The sequence below is a fragment of the Arvicanthis niloticus genome, chromosome 7, assembly GCF_011762505.2.
Source record: "Arvicanthis niloticus isolate mArvNil1 chromosome 7, mArvNil1.pat.X, whole genome shotgun sequence".
Taxonomy (NCBI): domain Eukaryota; kingdom Metazoa; phylum Chordata; class Mammalia; order Rodentia; family Muridae; genus Arvicanthis; species Arvicanthis niloticus.
In genome coordinates, this window is record NC_047664.1 from 15,176,849 (window position 1) to 15,189,433 (window position 12,585).

A 12,585-nucleotide genomic window follows, 5' to 3' on the forward strand; every position below is an offset into this window, starting at 1 on the left:
GTTTGGGCTCAGCCCACCACCAACATGAAGGATGGTTTGAGGAGAGAGGAGCCCCAAACATCTATAGGGCAATGTTTTATAGAAAGCATCAAGTGTGGGGTTAAGTGTTTCTATTCTGACAAGCATATAATTAGGTGTTACTATGGACTTTAGCATAATTGGCTGCTTCTGGGAGTCAAACCATAAATTTAACTTCTGCCTCCCACTGCATTGGTGGTTGCTAGACAGGGGGTGGGTGGGCCTATTGGGGATCAAGCTAGAAATGCTAGATTTGTTGGGGGAGGTTAATCTGGAGATGTAGGTCTTGTTGGGGTTAGCCTAGAAACTGGAGTTAGTTTCTGGTTTTGCTGGGGGTAACTTGGAAACGGATGCTAGATACTAGCCTGCTTTCAAACTTATGTCAGGTTCTCTAATTTTTGAACCCAAAAATTTAATCTCTAAGTCACATGCTAATATAGTATTTTTAATTTACCCTCTTTATGTGATACATTACTTAGCCAAATTTTGAATGTTGAACTAAACATAAATACCTTGAGAAAATAAAAACCATTTTGGTCATGTTCTACAATTTTTTTTTCAGATGATTACATTATCTTTTTTTTTATTAGATATTTTATTTACACTTCAGATGCCATCCCCTTTCCCCATTCCCCCCCACCCCCTTAGAAAACCCCTATCACATGCCCCCTTTTCCTTTTTGCATTTATACATTTTTTTAAATAATGTTAATCATAAGCGTTATAAGTTTGGAATTGTTCAATCAGAGGTATGTTCTACAATTTTTAAAGCATGATTCCATTTGCTTTGCTACTTTAAAAGGCATGTCTACATTTTTATACTCATGGACATTCATCTTTGTTCTTGTGGCAGTATCTTGAGTAGTATTTTCCTCATGGAATGAGTGAGTATTCTTTCTCTGCTTCTGCCTTCTAGAAGATATTATGAAGAATTAATATAATTTGGTCTTTAAATATTTAGTATAATGAAAATGAAAAATTCTGACCATACTGAGTGTTGTTATTAAAATATTTTCTAAATTTCTTTAATAAACATAGGAAAATTGAGATTGTCTATTTCTTTTGCCATGGGTTTGTCAGACTGTCTTTTTCAAGGAATTGGTTCATTTTAACTAGGCTATTAAATCTGTGGATCTTGGAGAGATGGATCAGTGGATAAATATTTGTTTCATTCGTGCCTCAAATCCTCAGAACCTACTAAAAACCCTGGCAGGCATGGGGGAGGGGAGGGCATGTGTAATCTTAGCACTGGAGAGGGAGAGACAGAACAGTCTCTGAGCAAGCTGTTTCCGCTAAGATTAGCTGAGTCAGCAAGCTGTGAACTCAGTGAGACATTTTACTTCAACAACAACAAAAAAATAGATGCAATCAAAGTGGACACTCAGTGTCAACTTTAGTCCTCCACATGCATACATACACAAGCAAACATACATATAAACATGTATAACACACACACACACACACACATACATATGCATATATTCATGCAAGAGCACATGCACACACACACAGACACACACAGACACACACAGACACACACACACACACACACACACACACACACACACACAAGCTCATGAATGCCACCACATGCACACAGCATGCACACATACACATTCACATACTCCTGTACATGCATGCACACACTCACACACACTCACATGCATACATGCTCACACACACACACATGCACACAAACAAGCTTATGCATGCACACAGAATGCACATGCATGCATGCTCACATATTTATATGTGCTTGCTTTTAAGGACCTAATTTGCTATGACTTTTACTTTCTCTGTTTCCTAATTATAAAACACAGCTGATTGATCTTCGTTTTTTCTTTCCTCTTTGCTATGTTTGTAGTAATGCTATACATTCCCTTTAGTTGGTACTTTGTACTTTAAAAATGAAGTATTTTGTTGTAAGTATTGTTGGTCTTTTCTTGAGAAATTTTTTCTTTTACCCATGAGTTAATTGGGAATACAATAATACTTTCTGTAATAATGTGTCTTGAGGAATTTTACACCTTTCCTTTGCTGTTGGTTGGTTGTAACTGTCCACAGATAACTTATGCCTCATCAATTGATGATATTGTGTATTGAAATAGGTTCCTATTTTTACCTGCCTGATAATATTTTTCATGTCCAACCGAGAGGTTTTAAGTCTCCATGGTCTATGGTCATCTATTTCCCCCTGAAATTCTATCAGTTTTACATCAAGTATTTTGGTGTTCTGTTTTTAGGCACATTAGGATGAAGAATAGTCACATATCTCAAAGTACTCATTCAAAATTGTATAATACCCTTTATTATCCCTGATAGACTTTTGTATTTAAAATAGGCATGTCCAAAATTGATAGTTCTACACTTTATTTATTTTGGTTGTTGTTAAAATGGTCCCCACTTCCCCATTCTTCATCTATTTGAACATATAGGTATTTTGTATTTAGAGTGAATTTTATGGCCTTGTTTTGATCTATGCAGACAACCTTTAACTTGTAAATTGTACATTTAAAGTGGACTACTGGTAATTCAAACAACCATTGATATAATTGAATTAATACTTACAGTATTTCTTAGTGTTTATCACTCTTTTCATGCCTTTTTCCATTTCAACTAGAATTTTATGATTTCATTTTTTTTTCTCTTTATTCACTTTTACAGAAGCATACAGAAGTCTGTATGAATTGGCAATAATAGTTGAATTGTTGCAAACTTTAGTTTGTACAAACTACTGGCTGATACATTTTAAAAGGGGTATTTATGTTGTGTAATTTAATAATTACACACATGTAATTATTAAAAAAATCAATCCATGCTATCACTGGCTAGGCACCAGCAGGCCATCTGTTCCCAGCCTGGCACATAGCTCAAGACCATGTTTCCCCTTTCCAAGGCTTCTCCCACCAACGCAGGCCCTGCCTCTCCAGAGCTCTCCAAGATACTTCTCTTGGTCCCTGCAGGCAGTTGTAAGTGTGCTCTCACCAGCCCTCTCTCTGCTTGCTACCTTTTTCCTGGAAATCAGTCCTTTCCCAATCTTCTCATCCCGAAGCCTGGCCCAATTCTGCCTCAGCTAAGTTCTTTCCCTTTGGCCCACCTGAGTTGCCAAGGAATGGAAAACATCAATCTTAGTTTAAAATCAATAAATAACACAATCACTGGGCACAGAATCTATCATCCTAAATTTATCAACTATTCCATGCTAGAAATCTTCAGGTGGCATATCCTGGTGGATTCTGCCACCAGATCTAATAATCCCTGGCCTACATCATGTCAGCTTCCCTTCTGTCTCTGTCTAAAAAGGGGAACATTTTTTTTGATTTGTTCCCTCCCCTCTCTTGGGCCCAGAAGGCCCGCCTCCTCCTCCTCGCCCAGTTATTAGCTTCTTGTCAGTTTTATTACCCAATCAATCAATTAGGGAAAAAAATCTGTTACATATTTATGTTACCATGAACTGAAGTGGCAACTTATGGTTTCATGGAAAGTCCTTTTTCTGGGGCAGACACAAGTGAAAGGATGTTTTGCTAAAACAAACACATGAAAGAACACATGATAAGAAGGACCCAACAGATGTTGGACATCACTGGATGGTATTGGTATGAGTTGCCATTCCTTAATGGTCATTGTTTGTCATGACTTCATAGAAGGAAATGAACCAAAAAAAAAAAACAAAAAACAAAAAACAAACAAACAAAAAAACCACCACCACCACCAACAACAACAAAAAAACCAACTTCTGGTGGCATTCTGGCTTCTGCAGACTCAAGCTGATTGGTAGTGATGTCATCTGATAGAGACTCACATGGAGTTTTGCTAAGACAGACTCACATGGTGTTTTGATGAGGCAAAACCTGTGGAGGACATGTGTTGTTTAGAGAAAGTATAAATAGGACACATCTGACAGTGGTGGGGGTTTGCATAGCTAGCTTTGCAATGTTTCATTGGTCTCATGTCTTCGTCTTTGCTGATCTTCATTGGCTGAGGCACAGCAGAGAACTTCTCCTGGTGTCCCTGCTGACTAGTGGTGATTCATCAGAGGCCTGATTGTTTCTGCTGGATCATGCCACCACGGCTGATTCGTATTTGCTATCCTGATGCTACTGAACTGGACTGCTGGTATATATCCTGACAACGCAGATTGAATTTGCTCCACAGAACTACTTCTAAACATGGCCAATTCCCCTTTATCCTGATAGCCTTTCATATATATATATGGCCTGTTGAGTTCAGGTAGTGCTCAGAATAGTATTTGGAAAGTGGCAGATGCCTAATTGAGTGTTATAGATAAATAAGTTCTTAGTTATTATGGTCTTTAATGTCTTTAAGTAGTATTTTTACAAAAGCAATTTCAACTATACAACATTTTTAGGTACATGGTGTAGTCGATTTAGACAACAAACAACAGAAAACATAAAACAACTCTTATGCTGTCACGGTAGGTTTTTTTTATTATTATTATCCTGAGCAATGATTTTTCATTGTAATCTCTTTTACAAATACCATTTTCATGACATTGTATCATCTCTTTCTTATTATATGAAGTTATAAAAAATTATTCTCCAAACTATAAAAAACCAGAAACTAGAAAATACTGTCCAAACATGTAGTTTTACATACTAAGTATACATTTTAAATGTACACACAAGTCTATATGCTTTTCTCCTTTTAAAGTTAGGCAAGGTTGGTAGAAGCTGCTAATGCCATTGAAGGACTACAGTCACTATAAATTTATGGATCTTCAGGATGAAATCAATACCAGATCCTTCACACAGGAGATTAATTCCTATTAGTTGTCCTCCTGTTGAGAAACTAATTGCAGGGCATCAATTAGCCACAGAGAAAACTTCTATTATATCAGTCCCTAGTGGTAGACTTTCTATGAAACATGAAAGCATTTGCACACACTAGTGATAAATATAAGTGCCTGACACTAAATACTCAATGCGCTGACACTATTTTTGTAAGTGTAAACTTTCTATGTTGTTCTGATATTTTCAGAAGTGATTTTAGTCCAGTGTGAAAGATCAATGGAATTCAGTGGAAAGTCACTTTAATTATGATTTCTTTAATAGTCGAAGTAAATGCTCTGACTGAAGCATCTAATATTTGATTTTGACAGTTATTTGAAGTATAGTGAATAAAACAAGGCACTTCAACAATACAATCATGGTTTGGCAAGCAATTTGTTGAGAAATGCATCCACAAAATTCAGCAGGACTACAAAAAAGGAGAAACAAACAGAAACTAAGAGAAGAAACAGCAGCTATTTCATTTTTAGAGTGATGACTTTGTTCTTTAACCATTCTGAAAATTTCTTTTATGTGACATCTTTCTGCTTTTCCACTGCTAAGTAAAGCTTTCTTCACTTTCTAATCTCTCTTCAAAAAGTTTCCTAATTTATTATTACTATGACTTCTACTGTGTGTGTGTGTGTGTGTGTGTGTGTGTGTGTGTTAAAGAAATAATTACTATTTCTAGTACTTTCTCTTATCTCTTTCATAATTTAGGTCCAGCTTTGTAACTATTTTTCTTGCAAGTCATTCATGGACATCAGTCAGTCCTTGATGGCACCTGTGTTACTCATTTTTCTATTATTGTGACAAAAAAAAAAAAAACATGAACAAAGCAATTAGAAAAAAGGGGGCATTTAATTAGATTTATAGTTTCAGAGTGTTAAGATATGTGGTGGTGGTGCAATGGCATGGTAGAGAATAGCTGAGAGCCAATATCTTGGTGTATAAGTAGGAGTCAAAGAGAGAACACTGGGAATAGTGTGAGTCTTTCCAAACTGCAAAACTCACCTCAGTGACACACTTCCTCCAACAATATCAAACCTCCTAATCCTTCTAAAACAGTTTCACCATCCTGGGACCAAGTAGTCAAACATAACAGAGTATGGAGGCCACCATAGCACCTATGCACTTCTGAGAAAGAGCACTGCAGTTTCTCATGGTTGTCATGCAGTGTAGAAGAGCTGTATGTACTTTAGGACTAAGATCCTTCCATGTGAAAATGCTAGGTAAAAATGTTTGCATCATATCCTAATTTATCTTTGAAATCTTCCCCAACTTCTGCCTCTGTTTCACTACCAGAACATTAGAGTACGTGACAGTCGAAATAGCAGATAATAGTAATTTCAAGATCTTATATTAAAATTAAAATTTTGTTAAGGATTTCAGCTTACTCACGGTGATTCCTTCTCTTAGAAATCAACCATTGAACCTGGTTTTAGAAGCAATAACAAGGTTTGAGTGGGTTTTAGTAGTTACTTGAGCCTTATGTGTTTATACAAATATTGTTGTGTGTGCGACTATAATTAGGAGATTTTTCAAGTCTTCAAAGTTCATTAATGACAGCCAATTATCTTTCTTTTCTTCATTACAAGATATGACTAGTGTGTCCATCCCAATAGTTTTGCATATATGCTGATAAATATTTAAATTACTTAAGATTTACTTCTAAGTTGGATAATTCTCTACTTCAACCTCTATCTTCAGCATTACAGAAATACAAGTAACAGGTAAGTAGTTATTATAGAAGGACCTAATATCTCATAATAGTTAGGAAGACTGCTTTTAAGTAGATGGATGTGAGATATAAGTTTATCAAATAGACTTTGTGAATTATGTAGGACATCTAAAAAAGTTATAATACAGATATAAGAAACAAACCTGTTTCATCGAGTAATAGTGAAGAACTTGAAAAATGCCCGGAATGAACGTGCATGGAATGTTAAAATTTATGCTTCAAAAAAAAAAAAAAAAAACAGTCTTAGAAGTATATGAAAATTTTCATTAACTTCTCTGCCTTTCATACTATTTCAATACCATTCAAAAGAGAGACAGGGAGAGTTATGTTGGAATCTGAATAGAAAATATTTCCCTATATAAACAAAGCTTTAAAAATATTCCCCAAATAAAACAGAAAAAAAGGAATAAGCTGCAGCCTTTTCACTAGATGTGGTGATTTGAACAAGAATGGCTCTCATGGATTAATATATTTGAATGCTTAGTCACTAGGAAGTAACACTATTTGAAAGGATTAGAAGGATTAGGAAGTAAGGCCTTGTTGGAAGAAGTGAGTCTTAGGAATGCACTTTTTCTGTTTGACTGTGGATCAGGATGTAGAACTTTCAGCTACTTCTCTAGCACCATGTTTGTCTGAGTGCTGCTATGGTTCCCACCATGATGGCAATGGACAAAGGCTTTGAAATTGTAAGCAAGACCATAATTAAACATTTTCCTTTAGAAGAGTTGCCTTCGTGATGATGACTCTTCACACCAAAGGAACAATGACTAAGACACTAGATATTTAAAAATACAACTTCATGTTTTATCTACCTTTCAGTCTACTATATTTGTCTTATCTTTTATTTAACATTTCTTGTTTTGTTTTGTTTGTTTTTCAAGACATGGTTTCTCTGTATAGTCCTGGCTGGACTCTAACTCAGAAATCTGCCTGCCTCTGCCTCCCAAGTGCTGGGATTAAAGGAATGTGCTAACACTGCCCAGCTTATTTAACATTTTTTAAAGATAAGATGCTACTAAAATAGTTCATTATCATATGAAGACTCAGGGGGGTTATATCAGAAAGATGAAAATAATTCATCTGGCTTTGCTCTCCTCCCCCATATATATCAAATTTGAAATTATTTTTAGCAAATACAAAATCATGAATTCCTTTGATGTTGGATGTAAGGCTAAATCACTCTGTTATAGTACAGAAATGATCTAAACTGTGTCTAACATTCAGAAGATAATGAGTTCATGAAAGGATCATCTAGCATTGCATGACTTTAATAGTGGAGATGTTATTCCAACTGAATTTTGATATTTATAGGAATTCTTCTCAGACCAACAATCAACTAAAGTCATCCAAGAAGGAAAATCTGACACTGTCTACACCCGTCTATGAAGCAACGTCTGTTAAAAGCATGCTATGATTAAGTCCACCCTACCCTCAGAAGCACATGGACACACTTTTTCCAAGGTAGTCTCTGGCTCTGCCAACCACTGTGGTTAGTTAGTAACTAGATATAAACTTGGATTTTATCATGCATGCAGGCTTGCCTGATATACTCCAAATATTACTATCCTATCAGCAAAGATAACCTACAACCCTGCTCAGAAACTATTGAAGAGATAAGCTTTCAAACCTTCTTAACAGCTGAGTCCAGCTGGTAGTCTTACCAGACAAGGTAGCATAACCAGCAAGGCCATTTGGCCACAGAAAAGTAGAAGCAACAGACAAAGTATCAAATGCAAAAATCAAGATATCCTTTAGGTAATGGCTATCTCAGGCAACACTAGATTTTTACAAAAGTGAAGTCTAGAGTTGTATAAAGAAATTGGACTGTTGAGAACACCTACCAGAGATAGATAGATAGATAGATAGATAGATAGATAGATAGATAGACAGACAGACAAAAAATGTGTCTTCATTAAACACCAGTCATTAAACTATAGAACTCAAGGAGGGGGTAGACAGGTGGCTCAACAGTTAAGAAAGTGTACTGCATTTCTAGGGGACTCATGACAGGCAGCTCACAAGTACCGATAAATCCAATGCCAGGTACTCTAACACACTTGTTTGGTTTCCAGGAACACTAGACATGCGTGTAGCATATAAACATACTTAAGAAAAAATTTTAAAAAACTCTTTAAGATATTTCAATTACATTTTCCAATAAAAAGCATGCAGAATATAAAAAAGATTAAAGAACAAATCCTGTTACACATTGCCTACAGAGAGTCACTTTATTAGTAAAACCTCATGCACAGAGCATGAAAAGAAAGACTGAGGAAATATCTATTCAGACAGAATCTGAAAAAAAGCAGGAATAATTTCACTTAAACTTAGAAAAACAAACAGACTTTGAGAACCCGTAAAAGGACACAGAAAAGGTCAATTCACAATGATAAAGAAATAAAAATACATGGTCACAACATCGAAGTACCTAGATTCATAAAGCAACCACTAAACGATCTGAGGAAAGATATGGGCTGCAGTGAGGGGATACAGTATTTCCCTTTTAATAGAGGATAGTGATCACTAAGATAGAAAAATCACTGAAGAAATCTTATGCTTGAATCAAATTTTAAAACAAATAAATCTACTAAACATATTGATTTCACCCATGAAGAGCAGATTATATATAATATCATCAGTAAATATTGAACATTCAGGAGAGATAAGACCACATGAAAGATTTAAAAATATTTGTAAAGGTTGAAACCAAGGAACTTTTCAGATTTACAAAGGTGTATATATAAGGGTATAAATAAATAAATCTCAGAAACTGTGTATACAGACTTAAGTTAAACATCCTCCAAAATGACCAATGAGTCATATGGTAAGTTTTAAAAGGTTATGAAGGCAGACTTGAGAGAAATTAAAGTGTAAACACAGCATGCCTTATGTTATTGGATGTGGGGAGAATGGTCCTAAAACAGAATAAGCATCATATACATATGCATATGTGATAAGCACCATATGCTGTTATCACAAATATTCTAACTTTATACCTTAAATAACTAGAAGAAAATAAGGACAAACTAAAGTTAGCAGAAGGAAGAAATTAATAAAGATCAAGGGAGAATCAAGCAAACTAAAAGCTGAAAAACAGAGAAAAATAAATTTTCTTCAGCATTGTGGCTCATGGTCTATTGCTCAGGGGTAGTGCCATACACACATGCATATATGGACAGCATTAATTAGACTTATTGGGTTATTAAAGCAGGGGGAGGCAGAGACAAGGGAGAAAAGATGACAAAGAAAGAGATTTGTAAAAAGAAGGCAGGAGGAGAAAAAAGTTGGAGAAAAATAAAGTTGGCTGAGGGATGTGGGGAGAGGAATTAGGTGGGAGATCAAAAGATGGGTATGTTCTAAATACACTCTATTGATATACAAAATTAGTACACAATAAATTAAAAATATTTTTATTTAAAGTCTCTCAAACTGTTTGGCAAAGTCATAGTAGAAAAACCCTTTGTCAGATCAGTGAGAAAAAAACAGAGACTACTTATTTGAGAGGAAAAGTGAAATAGAAGATATAGCAACTAATACCATCAAAATCCAAACTATCATGAGAAATTACTCTCAACAGTGTTCAATAAATTTGGTGACCTAAAGAAATCTTGAATATATTCCTAAATACACAATTGAGTTCCAAGAGATTAAAGACCTAAATGTAAGGTGTGGACATAAAGGAACTAGAAACAAATAAAAGACAGTACTTCTATACATTGATCAGGAAAATCACTTTTTGGATAGGACTCCAAAGGCATAGGAAACAGAAGAATTGATAAATGTAAATGTAGTCTAGAAGGTTTCTGCACAGCAAAGAAACAGCAGAGGGAAGAAACAGCCCACTGAATGTGAGGAGGTATTAACCAACTATTCCTCTGACAGTGGGTTAGTAACATAGAATATATAAATAACTCAAAAAATTAAAAACAGGTTATCCGTTGAAATGGGTAAATGATCTGAAAAGACACATTTTATTATGCATGTGTGTATATACCTGTATGTGGGCACTCAAATATGGGTGATTGTAGTGGTGAGTTTGGGGTACACTGCTTTATGCTCCTGGTAGGTTAGACTCTTCTAGCCACCTACCCAGGAACTCTTGATCCACAAATGAAAGACACACCCACACATTAGCTTATTTTTGAAATGCCTTGGCTACTCAAGGGCTTGGTAGTTCTAAGCCATCCGTGGCTAGCATGCTTTTCCTCTTGTTCTCCTGGCTCAATACCTTCTAAACCTACTTTTCACTTTGTTGCCCTGTTATTTTCTGTGAGCCCCATTGGTCTTTGCTGCCCAATACATTTCTTGGCTGCCTTTCCAGAGCCACTTAGTTTTACCTACATGTTAGATGATCTTCTCTCTGCAGCTCTAAATCTGATCTGTCTCTCCCTTTCCCGCCCCAAGTCATGGAGATTCTCTGTCTCCTGTTTTCCCAGTTCCTAGCTTGCACAAATCTAAAAGACCTGGCCCTGCTCCCTTTGCCCAACTATTAGCGGATGGCATCTCTATTGATTGATTAAAAATCAATTGCAGACAAGAACCTTCAGCATTTGGACATGCAGATTCCTAATTAAATCAAAGCATTAGAACCAGTCCTCACAGGTGTATGTGCACTCTATCATACATTTCTAGGTACAGCTAAATGTTGCATCTAAAGCTCAGCATTACAGCCAACACGGCCATTGAGCTTGCTTTGTGGATTCACTGTCTTTTCTCCCATATGTAACACTATCACATCCACTCAACTTGTTCATGGTTTCTGGGAATCTGAAATGCAGTCAACTTTCTTGGGTAAGAGGTGCATCACCTGATAAGTCATGTTTCCAATCGTGAATAGGTGTTTCTTAAAGAAAAATGCAAATGACAAAACATATAAGAAAACTTCTTCAACATACTTAGTCATATTAATTCAAAACAACAAAATACTATGTCATCTCAGTTAGAATGGACATTATAAAACAAATGTAATGAATGTTGCTGAGTATATGCAGAATGGACAATTATACATTATCAATGAGAATGAAAATTATTATTTTCATTATGAGAAGAGTATGGAGCTTCCACAAAAATTCAAAAACAAAACAGCCTAGCCATTCAAGTTCTAATAAATGACCAGAGGGAACAAAATTGGTATACCAAAATGTTACATATATACAGTTGTTTATTTTGATCCTTCTCTCAGAAGCTGGATTGAGTCTACTAATTAATCAGCAGAGACTACATGAATACATGAATATTACAAAGAAGATATAGCACATATACAAAAGGAATAGTATTCACCTAGGAAGGAGAACTAGATAATTTTATTTTAGAATATATGCTGTACTGGAAGCAATTTATGTTAGTGAAATAGGCCAGACACAGAAAGATAAGCACCACATATTTTTCCACATGTGGAAACTTAAACTAAGGTTAGATTTGAAGCTACATAGTCATCACTAGAGACTAGGAAGTAGATATGGGTATCAGGGTACAAAAGAAAAAGGACAGGTAAGGCTGGTTTTGGTCCTTGCAAGCATGCTACACATATGCACAGGATGCCACAATGAACATAGTAAATGCATAAAGAAGTACAGTTAGTGGCATGCATTGTAAAACCCTGCTATCAGATTAGCCCCAAACCTCAGAATATCCATGATACAACTCACAGAGCCAATGAAGATTAAGAACAAGGAAGACCAAAGTGTGGATGCTTCAATCCTACTTAGAAGGGGGAACAAAATAATCATGGGAGTTAGAGGGAGGGAGGGATTTAGGAGGGAGAGAGCAGGGAGAGGGAATAAAGGTGGGCAGGATAAGGTATGAGAAGAGACAGGAGAGAAGTACAGAGGGTCAGGATATTGAACAGAATTATGTAGCATTGGGGGATCGAGAACTGGAGGTAGTCACTAGAAAATCCTAGATGCCAGGGAAGCAAAAAGGTTCCCAGAACCCAACAGGGATAACATTACCCAAAATGCCCAACACAGGGGTGATAGAACCTGGAGAGACCATTTCCAGTAAATAGGTACAAGCCCCAGTTGAGGGGTGGGGCCACCCA